Source organism: Bufo bufo, chromosome 2 (assembly GCF_905171765.1).
Source record: "Bufo bufo chromosome 2, aBufBuf1.1, whole genome shotgun sequence".
NCBI classification, from domain to species: domain Eukaryota; kingdom Metazoa; phylum Chordata; class Amphibia; order Anura; family Bufonidae; genus Bufo; species Bufo bufo.
In genome coordinates, this window is record NC_053390.1 from 204,944,644 (window position 1) to 204,960,012 (window position 15,369).

The window sequence follows — 15,369 nt, forward strand, 5'->3', positions numbered from 1 at the left end:
GGGCTGTGTGGCCAGCGCAGGGACTGGGAATCTTGTCAAAGTTGAGGGACGCATGGATTCCACTCAGTATCAGCAGATTCTGGAGACCAATGTCCAGGAATCAGTGACAAAGCTGAAGCTGCGCCGGGGCTGGATCTTTCAACAAGACAACGACCCTAAACACTGCTCAAAATCCACTAAGGCATTTATGCAGAGGAACAACTACAACGTTCTGGAATGGCCATCCCAGTCCCCAGACCTGAATATAATTGAAAATCTGTGGTGTGACTTAAAGAGAGCTGTCCATGCTCGGAAGTTATCAAACCTGAAGAAACTAAAGATGTTTTGTAAAGAGGAATGGTCCAAAATACCTTCAACCAGAATCCAGACTCTCATTGGAACCTACAGGAAGCGTTTAGAGGCTGTAATTTCTGCAAAAGGAGGATCTACTAAATATTGATTTCATTTCTTTTTTGTGGTGCCCAAATTTATGCACCTGCCTAATTTTGTTTAAACAATTATAGCGCACTTTCTGTAAATCCAATAAACTTCATTTCACTTCTCAAATATCACTGTGTGTGTCTCCTATATGATATATTTAACTGACATTTTTTATCGTAACAACCAACTATTTATACAGGAAAATCATGACAATTAACAGGGTTGCCCAAACTTTCGCATCCCACTGTATATATATATTTTTTTATTCCTCAGGACCGCACCGCCGATCACCACAGGCGGCGCGGCCCTGGATGTAATTGCGGGGGCGGTGGTGGCGGCGGGCAGCAGGAGATGAGCGCTTCCACTGTGGAAGCGCTCATCTCCATATTCATCTGTATCGCCGTCCTCAGGACAGCGATACAGATGGCTGTGGTGTGGGGCAGAGGAGGGAGAGGCGTGTCCCTCCCCTGTCCTTCTGATAGGCCGCAGGCACTAATGCCTGCAGCCTATCAGAGGCCGGCTCAGGCAGCGCAATGATGTCATTATCATCGCGCCGCCTGAGCCGAGCAGCACACAGCAGGGACACAGGCCGGAAGAGGCCTGCATTGCATCGCTGCTGATGGAGGTAAGTATTAGTGTTTTTTTTTTTTTTCTTTGCGGGGGGAGCTGTCACTATGGGGGGGGGAGCTGTCACTATGGATATGGGGGGGAGCTGGCACTATGGGGGGGCTGCCACAATAGGGGGGCTGGCACTATAGGGGGGCTGGCACTATGGGCGGCAGAACTGGCACTGTGGGGGAGCTGGCACTATGCACTATGGGGGGAGAACTGGCACTATGGGGGAGCTGGCACTATTGGGGGGCTGGCACTATTGGGGGGGCTGGCACTATGGGGGGGAGCTGGCACTATGGGGGAGCTGGCACTATGGGGGGCTGGCACTATGGGGGAGCTGGCACTATGGGGGAAGCTGGCACAATGGGGGGAAGCTGGCACTATGGGGGGAGCTGGCACTATGGGGGGAGCTGGCACTATGGGGGGGCTGGCACTATGGGGCAGCTGGCACTATGGGGGAAGCTGGCACTATGGGGGGGAGCTGGCACTATGGGGGGGAGCTGGCACTATGGGGGGAGCTGGCACTATGGGGAGGGCTGGCACTATTGGGGAAGCTGACACTATGGGGGGGCTGACACTATGGGAGGAGCTGGCACTATGGGGGGGCACTATAAGGGCATTTCTTACTGGCACATTATGGGGGGCACCATGGGGGAGAGGAGCACTATGGGGGTATCTGGGGGCTCTAAAGGGGCTTTTTGTAATTATTGGCACATTATGGGGGGCACTATAGGGGAGAGTGGCACTATGGGGCATCTGGTGTCACTATAGGGCATTATTTGGGGGCACCATGGGGAAGTGGGGGCTCTAAAGGGGCCTTTTTTATTGGCACATTATGGGGGTCACTATAGGGGAGAGCGGCACTATGGGGCATTATTTGGGGGCACTATGGGGGAGTGGAGCACTATTGGGGCATATGGTGGCACAAAGAAGGGGCATTTTTTACTAGCACATTGTGGGGGAGAGGAGCACTATAGGGGCATCTGCTGGGGGCACTAAAAAGGGGCATTTTTTTACTGGCATATTATGGGGGACACTATGGGGAAGGGGGAGAGGAGCACTATGAGGGCATTTACTGGGGCACTATATAGGGGTATTTTATACTGGCATACATTATGGGGACATTAGCTTAACTGAGGGCACTAAGCGGGGGTATTTCATGTACTGTCATATTATAGGGAGAATTATTACTACTAGGGGGTATTATGGGGAGCTTTACTACTACTGGGGGGCTATGAGGAACATGATTACTAGTATGGGCACTATAGGGGCATTATTACTACTAAGTGTGCTTTGGCAGAGAATTATTTCTATTAGTGGGATTTTGGGGAGCACTGTTACTTTGGGGGCACCCTGGCATAGTATCAGCTTAGCACAATTATTTTTGGGGGACATTATCTTTATACTATTAGTGTCTGGGCGCAGTTATTTCTTAGAGCACTGTGTGCCAATAGTTGTTGAAGGGGGCACTATCTGTGTGGTAGTAGCATTTACAGGGGGACTGTTTCTGCAGTATAGTATTGGGGGATGCAGGAAAGGGTGTTCAGAAGATGTGAAGATGATGGAAATGTGGGACACTAATGTCTGTTTGTTAATCTCTGCAGAGATGGGAGATGGCTGAAAAATCATCATGGCGGTCTGGTCTGAATGGAGAAGATGAGGAAAGAGAACGTCTACAACAAAGGTGACATCACAGGATGTAAGAGGTATGGGGTGATATGTAGGAGAGGAGATGCTCCGGCTCCCCCCCCTGCCATTTGCAGAAGGAGGATTCATAGCTGGGTGAGGACGGCCAATGGGGGCAGCAGGCCACGGGCGGGTGGCAGATAGTGGGAGGAACCACAGGCAATGAGCAGGATCTGGGGAGGGAGGAGAGCGGAGGAGCTTCCTGGCTGTAGCCTGCTGTTTATTGTATAATGTGAAGCAGGCAGTGCAGCCAGGACAGGTCCTCTCCGTATGATGTGTAGAGACAGGCCTCAACAATAGAATGTCAGCTGTACAGTGTTTGTTGGGAGTGGCCTATTATATGTAGGAGGGGCTTTTAATAATGGGCGGGGCTAAAATGGGCCACTTGACTGGATTTGCCTCTCAGGACTAAGGCTGCCAGCCCTCCCCTGGACACAGACACAATTGAGTACAGGGGAACCAGAAACCAGGTAAATTGACCCAGTGACTGGGGGAACCCCTGTAAAGGACAAGTGTTTCAACTGCACCAATGATGATCCAGCCCTGTGAATATCTGCAGTTTAGAATTTGCCTGAACAATCCCATAAACATTTTGGCAAAAAATGCAGCAGTAGATGATCCATTAACTTGTTGGCAGATCTTGGTTCTGTGACTGCCTGGAGGGAGTTCCACTGCTGATGAAATTTGATTCTGTGCTCCAAGTACTATTGAATACTGTACCTCTGCACTTTATATGAAAATATGAAAACATAATATCAAATCCACCACAATGTCCTGTGCTACATATGCATTTCTACACTTTTTTATTGTTTTTATAAATAGGATTCAATGATCCCACACCATTTTTTCTGGGTTATCTGTCGTACATGGCGGAAAAAGACATTTCATTAAAATCTAAAATGCAACAATATTTGGACACACAGAAATAAAATGTTTTCTCTTTTAACAATGTTTTCTCAAATGTTACCAAACACAGAAACTGTAGAATATCCTTAGAAATATAAACTTCTGTATTTATTTTCATTTTTGCAATTGCCATTTTAATATACATTTGGTACAGAAGTAATGAAGCCTTCTGTTGGTAACCTGCTTATTTACAGAAAATATTGTTTGAAACAATAAAACATATGTAACTTGTCAATCATGCAAATTGCTGGAAGTAACTAAAAGCATAAGCAGTACAAAAACCTACTGCAAAATTATCCGTAAATCTAAACGCAAGAGGGTCAGAAAAGGACATGAACCTGAATCCCATTGTTTTGGGTTTTGATGCAAAATATGTCCAAATGGTCCGTCATGTAATATAATTCTGAAAATGTTTTTTCATCACAACTGAGAGAAGAGTTTATCTACTAAAATCAATTTAAACATCTCTAGCCACAAATAGTCGAGGAAGCTGAGGTCTAGTATACAGCATGTAGGGTCAACACACCAGAAAGTTTCTTTAGCTGTGTGTCTCCCTACCATATGAAGGTAAAAAACAAAAAAGTAGTCATTAATTAATTCATTTCCATGCCCAACAAAATTGTGGTGATACAAGGTCCAGCAAGTCAGAGTACTTTTTTATAGAGCCTGCAGAGAAGCTCTTTTTTTAAGGTGAAAAAAAAACTGTGGTGATCTATTTGCTATCTACATGTTTCATGGAGGCACGGGAAGTAGTCACTGAGGCCAAGAATGATTCATACCACATAAAAAAGTCCAGAATCATCTACACTGAAACATTTCCCTTATCCAGACAAGGTTCATGTTGCTGATTTTCAGTTTTATCATATACTATGCATGCTGTTCTTCTTTCACAGGACCTCCAGTATGGAAGACAATTTTCAGTGCAAATGTAGTTGGTCAGGAGTGGATTGGGAACCGAAAGTGGCCCTGGAAAAAATACCTAAAAGTGGCCCCATATTGTAGGAGGGTCTAAATTGAAAGGAGGCAGGGCAACAAAAGTAGGGGGGTCAGCAATACTATAGCGCAAAATACCACATACCAAAGTTCTGCACAATATATTGCTGAAAAAGCTGTCACTCTAAGTTGGCCATCGATAGAGCCCAATTTCTCTCCTTCTCTTCCAGTTATCTCTGATTAAGATATGGAGCAGGGTGCTTAGCATTTGAGATGGGGGACATAGTTGAATTTAGGAGGTCATGTCGCTGGCTGGGTACATAATTACCTGATTCTGTTACCTGATAGCTTATTATGTACCAGGCCAGCGGCAGAGATGGGGGCTTGGGTGACCCCCTGGGCTTCGGCCCACTGGGAAATTTCCCTGTAAGGTCTATAGCCAATCCACCACTGTAGGTGGTTGTCATGGTACCTCCCGTGTCAGAGGTTAGAAGATCTGGGAGACTGGCTGCATGTGGGGTTAACTGACAGTCTCTTGATTCTCAGTGTTGTTTGGTACTTACCACACCTGTTGTCAGGTGCATCTTGTGGTCGTTACTGCATTCCCTATTTAGTTTGGTCTCACACTTTATTTCATGTGGTTGATATTCTCTTCTTGGATTTGGAAGAGTTGGTGTGTGGACCTTTTCTGTGTTCCTGATCATCCATTTTCTATAAGATAAGTTGTACTGCTCTTTGTATTTGGTTGTTCCCTTGTTGTTTACTAGGCTTCAGGGAGACGGTAGTTTATTCACCAGGGAAGAACCAGTTGTCTCATTCCCCGTCACTACCTTTAGGGCATTTCAGGGCTCCTAGGGTTTAGGTTCTGGCGTATGTATTTTCCCACCTTCAGGGTTTATACATACTGACAGGATTCAGGGCCAGGTTTAGGGGTTTCCTAGGAGGTGACCCTACCCCTCTCCCTAGCCTTGTGGCCTAGTTCTTTGTCTTTCCCCTTCTGTTGTTATTCTGGTGTCCATCCCCTTCCCATTATTCATGACAGCGGTCATCTCAAAGAAGTCTTGCTTGTACCTTGATTTATCTGTGTATGAATGAGAGTAATCATTTAAAGAGTAAGGCCCATGAACAACATTTATCACTAGAGATGAGCGAATTGAAGTCGACGAAGTGGAATTCGATCAGAATTTCAGGAAAAATATTTTCCTAAAATGGCTGCTGCATTTGTTAGGACATGGAGCAAAGAACTCTGGGAACAAGGAATCAACCACAATGCCATGCATGCAGCAAATAAGCAGCCAACCAGCCCCTATGTGTCTCAGACCTATAAATAGCCTCAGCCATTTTGTATTCTGCCATTTTCCAGTGTGCTTAGTGCGGGGAGAGACGTCAGCAGGCGCTATGGACAGTGCAAGGAAAGACTTTATTGTGCTGAAAAAACTATTTACAAGTTCAGGGAAAGATTATTCAAGCTTCAGGGAAAGGATAGGAAGGCATAATCTACACTATAAAAGGAGAACAGGGTGCAATAGGAGAGTGTACAGCCTGTAATAGGAGCAATCCTAGTACACCTTGCTGCACTAATTTGGGATCCAAATTGCAGTCATACTGCTGCTTTTAGGTTGTTTGCACTATACGATACATCACTAATTCCAGCAAACCTTGCTTGTTATTGGGGTGCAAGTGTGATATAGCCATTTACGGGGTGTATTAATAGGAAAGATACATATGTCCTATTAGCCATTCTGCGCTGATTTTACATTGTTTTACTTTTTGGGGGGGGTTCATTTATAGGAAAAAAAAAGGAAAGATATATGGCATAATTGCCGTTCAGCAGTAAAGTTTCATAGTACTACAGACATTTATGGGGTGTATTAATAGGATAGATATGTAAATCCTATTCGTCCTGCCGTCCTGCGCTAATTTTACATTGTTAAACTTTTTGGTTGGGGGGTGTATTAACAGGGGAAAAATAGGAAAAAATATTTGTCATAAGTGCCTTTTAGCGGTGAAGTTAAATTGTACTACAGCCCTTTACGGGGTGTATTAATAGGACAGATACTTACGTCCCATTAGCCGTTCTACGTTGATTTTACATAAAACTTTGTTCCAATACTGTACGGACCAGGAGTTCCATACAGTATTAGAATGTATTAGCTCCGATGATCCGAAGTTTTTGCTTTGCGAAGTCTCGCGAGACTTCTGGTAATAACTTCATACATTAATTTGTACTGTAAAAAGCCATTTCCCGAAGTCGGGTTCGGTTCCAATGTACGAGAACAAAGTTTTATCCGAATCGACTTTGGATGTTTTATCCGAAGTCGATTCACTCATCTATAATAGTTATATTTCTTATTTGGGGGTGTAGAAATAGGAAAAAGAATACGTCTTAATTGCCATTCTGCGGTGAATTGTAAATATTTTTTTTTGGGGGGGGAGTTTATTAATAAGAAAAAAAATTATAATTATATATATATATATATATTTGTGGTCACGGCTGCGGATGCGAGGACCTTGTGTAAGAAGAGGGGGACAGGCCTGCCCTGTTTACTTACCTCATACCTTGACTTAATGGCTGGTGGAGTGCCCTTAGCCATGAACGAGGCTAGGCCTATAAGGGGGCATACCCTGGTAGAAGTAGAAAATAAGGGAGGGTGGGAGGGGCACAGATAGCTCACGGGCAAGGAGGGACGCGCGCCCTGGCTATTTAAAGGCAGCTCCGCCCCTCCCACAAATACAGGCTGACATGTCAGCCTTAACTTCTTGTGGTCACGGCTGCGGATGCGAGGACCTTGTATAAGAAGACTGGGACAGGCCTGCCCTGTTTACTTACCTCATACCTGGACTTAATGTCTGGTGGTGTGCCCTTAGCCATGAACAAGGGTAGGCCTATAAGGGGGCAAAGAATAAGCCAGGTAGCGTAGAAAAGGGAGTTTATTATACATGCAGAACGTCATAAAACCAGACTACAGAAAGCCTCGGATATCTCTCGGTGTGGATTCGGAATATACCGCCCGTAGCATGCAGAGTGCCAGCGACCCATTTTTGGGATGATGTGAGCTGGGACATTATGCTTTGATGCTTTGATGCAGCCCCAATGCGGAAGGAATACCCCAAAATAGTTTTTAGATCATGACCTAAACCCGCCACTAGGGAACGGATGTGTGAAATGAACTGGGATGACGTGATGGATCTGACTTTGAAGAGAAGCAAAGGGCTGTCTTGGGCCAAATCGCCCAACACCACCAAAAGCTGCTGGAGGACCTGAACCGGGCACCATTCGTTGAAAGTGGGGAAGTACCTGATCCCCACTGGTGGACCGACTTGGGATGTCTTGGATGAAGCGAGGATGAACTGTTCGCCATGCCAGACCAGCTGGCCCCTAGTTAAACCTTTGGTTTTAGCAGAGGAGCTGGTGAACTCCCCTGGCCTTAAAAAAACATAAAAGCTGAGGTACATGGCCGCTTTGACCACGGTACTAGCAAGGAGCCCAAAAGGATTACCATCTAGGGAGGTGGATAACTTCCTGAAGAGTTCTCCTGACACCGGCTGTCTAAGAGAGCTTGCCCCCCCGCTACTTTTTTGAATGCCCCTAAGGGTGGCTTTTATCGGCTGCGACAGGAAAATCGACCTACAGTTCGGATCTTCCAAGGAGAGGAAATGCTGTACCCCGTCCAGGTATAGCTTTATGGAGTTGTAGGACAGTTTGAGCTCCAAATGGCAGTATGCCAAGAAAGCCATGATGTATGCAGTCTTGCCGGTATCATGTCTTGGGTGAAGGAGCGTGAACTTGTGGAACACATTCCAGCCTGTTCTATAGTTTCTGGACGTGTTGACTGACAAAGAATTTCTTACCAGACTTTTTGCTGAATCAATGTACGATTTTAATCCAAAATCAGAGTTTGGAACGCAGGAGGGGATAAACCCAATTGGTCCGCCTCCGGCATTGCCTGGAAAAAATTATGAAAATGAAATCGTGACAAGGCATCTGCGGCGATATTTTGTGTACCCTGGATATGCCTGCAAGTTACATGAAAATTGTGACGGAGGGAAAGCCAGACCAACCTACGGACAAATGACATGATGAACGGAGATTTAGATCTGCCTTTGGCGATTATGTCTACCACCGCCTGATTGTCGGTGACAAAAACTACAGATGAATTGGCCCAATGAATGCCCCAAACTTGAGCCGCCGCTACGATGGGGTACACCTCTAGTAAAGGGCAAGACCTTAAAGCTAGCTGCACCAAAGACACCTCTGTGGGCCAGGGACCAGCGAACCACTGATTCCCGCTGATTGCTGCGTAACCTGCAGAGGCCGCAGTGTCCATGAAGATCGTGGCCGATGTGGGACCCCATTGCGGAACAAACATGGAGACGCCGTTCCAGCTGGCGAGGAACGTGTTCCACATCGCCAAATCCGCGATCGCTTGACTGTTTAAGCAGATGAGACTATCCTGCTCAGGGGCTGATGGAAGCAGTTGTAACAACCGGGAGGTGAAAGCTCTGCCCTGTGGCATGATCCTAGTGGCAAAGTTCAACATACCCAGCAAGGATTGTAACTCTACTTTGGTGAAACGTCTGGAACCTGCTGCTTTGGAGATCTCTTCCCTGATTTTGGCGAGCTTCTCCTCCGGAAGCCTGGCTTGCATTTTTATGGAGTCCAAAACTATCTCTAGAAAGGTAATTACCTTCGAAGGGCCTTCTACCTTTGAAGAGGCAACGGGAACATTGAGCTCGGAGAAGACCGGAGATGGGACCTGAGCTTGCTGGGTCTGTTGCCTGGTGATTCAACCAACAGGAAATCATCTAGGTAATGGATAACCAGCGGGCAATCACAGCAGTTGACTAGAATCCAATGCAGGGCCTGCGCAAATTGGTCAAACAGCCAGGGACTGCTCTTGGATCCGAAGGTCAGATTGCTAGCAAAATAGTAAAGATTTTTCCATTTGATGCCATAAAACCTCCAGAGCTGCGGGTGAATGGGGAGCAATTTGAATGCGTCTGCTATGTCCGCCTTGGATAGCCAAGCACCTCTGCCTACCTGGAGAATGAGATGTATGGCTTCATCAACTGAGGAGTACCTCATGGAGAACTCTTCGGAGGGAATCAGAGAATTTAAACTCGGGATGTCGGAACCATGAGGCGCAGAAAGATCATATATGAGACGTTTTTTATTTGAAAACTTTTTTGCCACAATGCCGATAGGGCTGACCCTCCAAGAATCAAAGGGGACAGTAGAAAATGGCCATATGAGGAATCCCATTTCCAGCTCCGATTGTATGAGGACTCATACCGAGTCGGGATCCTTGGCTGCTGAGAGAAGATTAGGACCCTCCCAAGTGGACTGGGGAAGTGCGACCAGACCCGTGTGGAAACCTTCAACAAACCCGACTGTGAGAAACTGAACAAAACGGGGATTGGGATGGTTATGTAGGAGAGCTGCCAGGAGATACACGTTGACCCCGACTAGTCAGGAGGTCCTGGAGGAACGCTGTGGGCAGGTTGTAATGGGGTGGGCTCTAAAGCAACCAGAGCAAATGTGGAGGGCTCTACATTTATTATAATTACATATGGCCATGTTGTAATTGTTGCATAATTGACTATTACCCAGAAAAACTATAAGGCGGCCTATTTTGTCGGTGGATGGAGCGGGTCTTTGTGCGAAACCAAAGGAGCTGGGAAGGAACCTGCCCTGGGAGACGGGAGGGACCACGTTGGGGCACCAATCAGACGAGTGGAGGATGGAATTGCACGAAGCACATGCTGTTGTTAATTGTGGCATGTAACTGTGCCAATGATAGCTGAATAGTTGAGATGGGCACTTGATCCGCTGGAGGAGCCGTTGGCTCGGATACCAAGAGTTGGTATAGCTCCGCCTTCCGAGCCGACGCAGGGTAACAAATCCCTCGGCTGTTGAGTTCCTTGATCAATTTAGGAATTGTCCAACTCCTGAGTGACATGGAGCTGCCATGGGCGGAAGCGGAAGACTCAGCAATTGATAAGGATTCCTCGTGTTCTGATAGATGAGACATACTGTGGGAGTGAGAAATGATGACAGAGTTAAAGGTCGGAAGACCCTGGAGTAAATAGTGCCCCGTGACAGTGAAAATATATTTTTTTTTGTGCTGGTGCAGACCGGAGTGTGAGCGCTTACCTGTGTGGACCTGAAAGAAAGAGACAACTGGCGATGATGACGTGACTTAACCGTAGAGGGAGTGTACTGTGAAAAAGGTGCGCACCGAATTGATAATGACTAGACGGTACGTGAAGAATGACCCAGGAAAAACAAAGATGCAACAACAACTGGCCCCGTCCCTGAAGTGTACAGGACGATGATGTTAGTACACATGAGGCTGGGAGAGAAGTATCAAGAACATTGCATTTTTTATTTTTTTTGTTAAGGCAGAAAACATGACCACTACAACAGGCCATGGATACGTGACAAACAGAGAAAATATGGGCCCACGTGAACGGATAGATAATGGCGATTTAGAAAAAACGTAAGCCTGAAAAACGAACCAGGCAACAGAATTAATTAATTAAAAACGTAAGCCTGCTTGATGTGACAGGCAACATATTAAGTTAAAAACATAAGCCCGACAACGTAGCAGGCAACAGAAATTATCGAATTAAAAACGTAAACCTGCATAACGTAACAGGCAACAAAATTATAATCAGAGTAAAACGTAAACCTGGATGACGTTACAGGCTGCATATTTAAGTTAAAAACGTAAGCCCGAAGACGTGGCAGGCAACAGTAAATTATCGAATTAAATACGTAAGCCTGCATGACGTAACAGGCAACAAAATTACTCAGAGTACGAACGTAAACCTGGATGACGTTACAGGCAGCATATTTAAGTTAAAACGTAAGCCCGAAGACGTAGCAGGCAACAGAATTAAGCATAAATGGATGTATTAGAGACGTAACCTGGACGATGTCGCAGGCATTAACATGAAATAATTGCCAGTTAAAAACGTATGGCCGGGAAAAAAGTGACAGGCCACAAACATTTGCAAATAATTTGTTTAATTAAGAATTATTTATATATGAGCGTGAAAACATGAGCCCGAATGACGTACCAGACCAGGGTGCTATGATGGTGACCTATGGAGACGGTGGGCAGCAGCAGACCCCGGGGCAAACGAAAGCGACTGAGGATTGAAGACTGGCAGAGTTTTTTTTTCTTTTTTTTTTTTGGAACCCCATTAAATTTTTTTATTTATTTATTTTTATTCCCAGGTTTGGTGGTTTTATGTATTTATTAATAGTTATTTATTTATTATCAATTGTTTCTTCAATAATTATATTAAACTTTATTTTCCCATAGGTTGGGGTTTGTGTGAAACTTTAATTAACTTCCTCATGTTTCCTATGGTTGTCCTGATGTGTTTGGCCGTTTTTTTTTTTTTTTGTAACTTTAATTGACAACCTCGGGTAACTTATGGTTGTCCTTTGGCTTTTTTTTTTTTTTATAACTTTATTGTCCTCCTCGTGTCTCCATGCTGCCAGCCTGGGGAGGACTCTGAGCTGCAGCAGGAGTAAGAGGAAACGAAGGAGGACAAATAGTGACCGGGCAGAATGGGGAGGTGGTGCCGAGCTATTGCGGGACTTGCGGCACCTGAGAGAGAGAGCGAGGGACGCAGCGATGGGGGAGACAGAGCCTGGTATGAGGACCGACACCCAAGCTCAGCCGCATAACACAGGCGGGCAGCGCTGGAAGACGCAGACGGTGGCCAAGGTACAGGGGGCAGCAGGCAGGCACCGGAAAGCCTGAACCTGAAAAAAAAAGGGGGGGCGGCCATGTTACTTGAGCGTTCGGCTGCAGCGCACCAGAGCAGCTTGTCAGTTGTAGGGAGCAGCGGCCCCAGCATACTTATGGGTGGCTGTATGATCGCGTGTGTTGGCGACGTGAGCTCGGCGGGAAAACAGCAGTAAACTCCTCCAAGCACAGATAGCTCACGGGCAAGGAGGGACGCGTGCCCTGGCTATTTAAAGGCACCTCCGCCCCTCCCACAAATACAGGCTGACATGTCAGCCTTAACTACATATATATATATATACCTTAATTGCCGTTCAGCGGTGAAGTACCATTGTACTACAGCCATTTACATGGTGTAAAAAAAGGAAATATACGTATGTCTGATAAGCCGTTCTGCGGCGAATTGTGATTGTTATATATTTTTTTCGGGTATAGAAATAGGAATAAAAAAGAAAAAATATATGTCATTGCATTTAGCGGTGAAATTACATTGTACTACAGCCGTTTATGTGGTATAGAAAAAGGAAATATACGTACGTCCCATTAGCCGTTCTGCGGTGAATTGTGACTGTTATATTTCTTTTTTGGGGTTTAGAAATAGGAAAAAAAAAGGAAACAATATATGTAATAATTGGCATTCAGTGGTGAAGTAACATTGTACTACAACCTTCTTGGGGGGTATTATTTTAATTTAACTATTTTATTATACAGTATGTCAGACAGACAGGTGACAGGCCCTTCAAAGGAAATGGGCAGTGAGCAAAATTTTTCTGTCGCAGGCTCCTGCTACTCCTACTCCTCGCCAGTCATTCCGTGAGCAATCGTTTACCAAAACGATTACCAAGAGACAGCAGTATGCGTGCACTCATCCAATGGATGCGTGCACTCATCCAATGGCGCAGAAGCTGAATGTGCTCCTGGCCAAGTTGCTGGTGCTGCAGTCCCCCCTTTCCAAGTGATGGACTCTGCACCTTTCAGAGAACTGATGGCTTGTGCCAAACCGAGGTGGGGAGTCCCAAGCCGTCATTTATTTGCCAAAAGTACCAGCCCTGCATACACATGTAGAACAGAAGGTGGGCCAGTTCTTGAGCCTGTCGGTGTCTGCCAAAGTGCACGGCAGCGCTGACGTGTGGAGCTGTAACTACGGTCAAGGACAATATATTTACTTTACGGCCCACTGGGTAAATGTGGTTCCTGCCCAGCCACACCTGCAACTTTTTCAGGTGATTCCGCTTCCACCTCCACATTCTCACACCGTTGGTCCTGCGACAATGTCCACCTCTGCCTCTTCATCTTCCACCGTGTCCTCAGCCTCCACTGCAGGGACAATTCACTGTGCCCTTCCAGCATACCACATGTGCAGGGCACGGCGGTGTCACGCTGTTCTGCACCTAGTTTGCCTGGGCAAATGGAGTCACACAGGAGAGGAGCTGCTCCGCGTCCTTTATCAAGAAATCGAATCCTGTCTTTCTCCTCGACAGCTCAAAATCGTAACCATGGTGACCGACAATGGGAAGAACATGTTGTCTGCGCTGCGTCAAGGAGGGATGAGCCATGCGCCCTGCATGGTGCACGTGTTCAACCTGGTTGCAGTATCAGCTCCATCAGCAGCAACTTAAGTCTACAGTTGCTGATGAGCAGTTTTCTTCACCCGCCTACTGAAGAAATCCATTTTTTGGGGGTTATTGTTCTGACGGATCAGAGGAAGGTCAAAATAATCAGTGACATCAACACAAATTTACTTCTGACACCCTCTCTACTCTGTTGGGGGGCTCTACTTGTATGTGCGTTTAATAGAACAGGTTCTGTAGACATCTATGTGGAATCAGCTGACGACGATGTAAAAGGAATGTGCTTCTTCTTGACACTAACATCGACCTGTAAGGCTGAGTTCACACTTGAGTTATTTGGTTAGTTTTGGCCCCATTACTGCCCAAATAAGTGAAGTGTGCAGTGACACATCTGCGTGTCATACTGACTCACAGTATTGTTTTACTACCACAGCAGACTTCCTATTCGTGTTACTGCAAGGCACAGTGTTCTACACCACTATACAGTTTTCTGCAGCCAGGAAATTTTTCAACGCGATTCGCCACAAATAAATTTGGATCAAATCAAATCTTTTCGGAAAATTTGGCGAACAGACCAAATTAAATTTTTGAGAAATTTGTTCATCTCTATTTATCACCTATCCACAGGACATTGTCAGTGGTAAATGTATGATTCCCAACACTATCTCTACTGATCACAACAATGGGTGTCCTTTTTCCATTGTTTGAATGGAGCAGCTATCTAAATCAACCCAATAGAGATTGAATAGAGATTGTAGTCATCTCATAGAAGATGAACCTTATGTATAGTACAGTTCAAGATTGGGGGAATTTATTTTATCTTGTTATAAAGGGTCAGATAGGGTTGGAAAAGATAAGCATTACTTCACCAATGTACTGCTGCTGACGGATGTTTCCACATTCTATTCCCAGCTCAACACACATAAAGTAGTTGGAAATGTCTGGTCAGACACTCCTTGGCCACAGCTGATGATTAGCTGTGTGAGCGTTTTTCACCATTTCCTGTGTGTTGGGTCAGCACCAGCAAATGGAGAGCAGCACTGGGATTGCAGCAGGGGGTGAAGTAATATATTATTTTTTTTATTATTTAACTCTTTTTTTACTTAACAAAAAAATTCCCCTAGAGAATCCTTTATAGGGGTTCTCTGGGCATTAAGAAAATGAAAATATTAAATATTACTTTAGAAATATATTCCCATATACCTTTCGTTAGTTATAATGGCTCATTTTGTCTGGGGAGCAATCTTCAGAAAAAATTAAATGGCCGCCGTCCTATTAGCACACACAGAACCTGCCCTAATCACACAGGCACACACATTACTTCACAACACTGAGCTAAAGAGCCTTCTCATCCTCCACTCTGCTCTACTTGTCAGGGATTATGATCCTGAATACAGTTTAATATGATCTTCAGCTGAATCTCTGTAGAAATGGTGTCCATGAGGAGACATGAAGTACAGAGAGGATGGACAGGACAG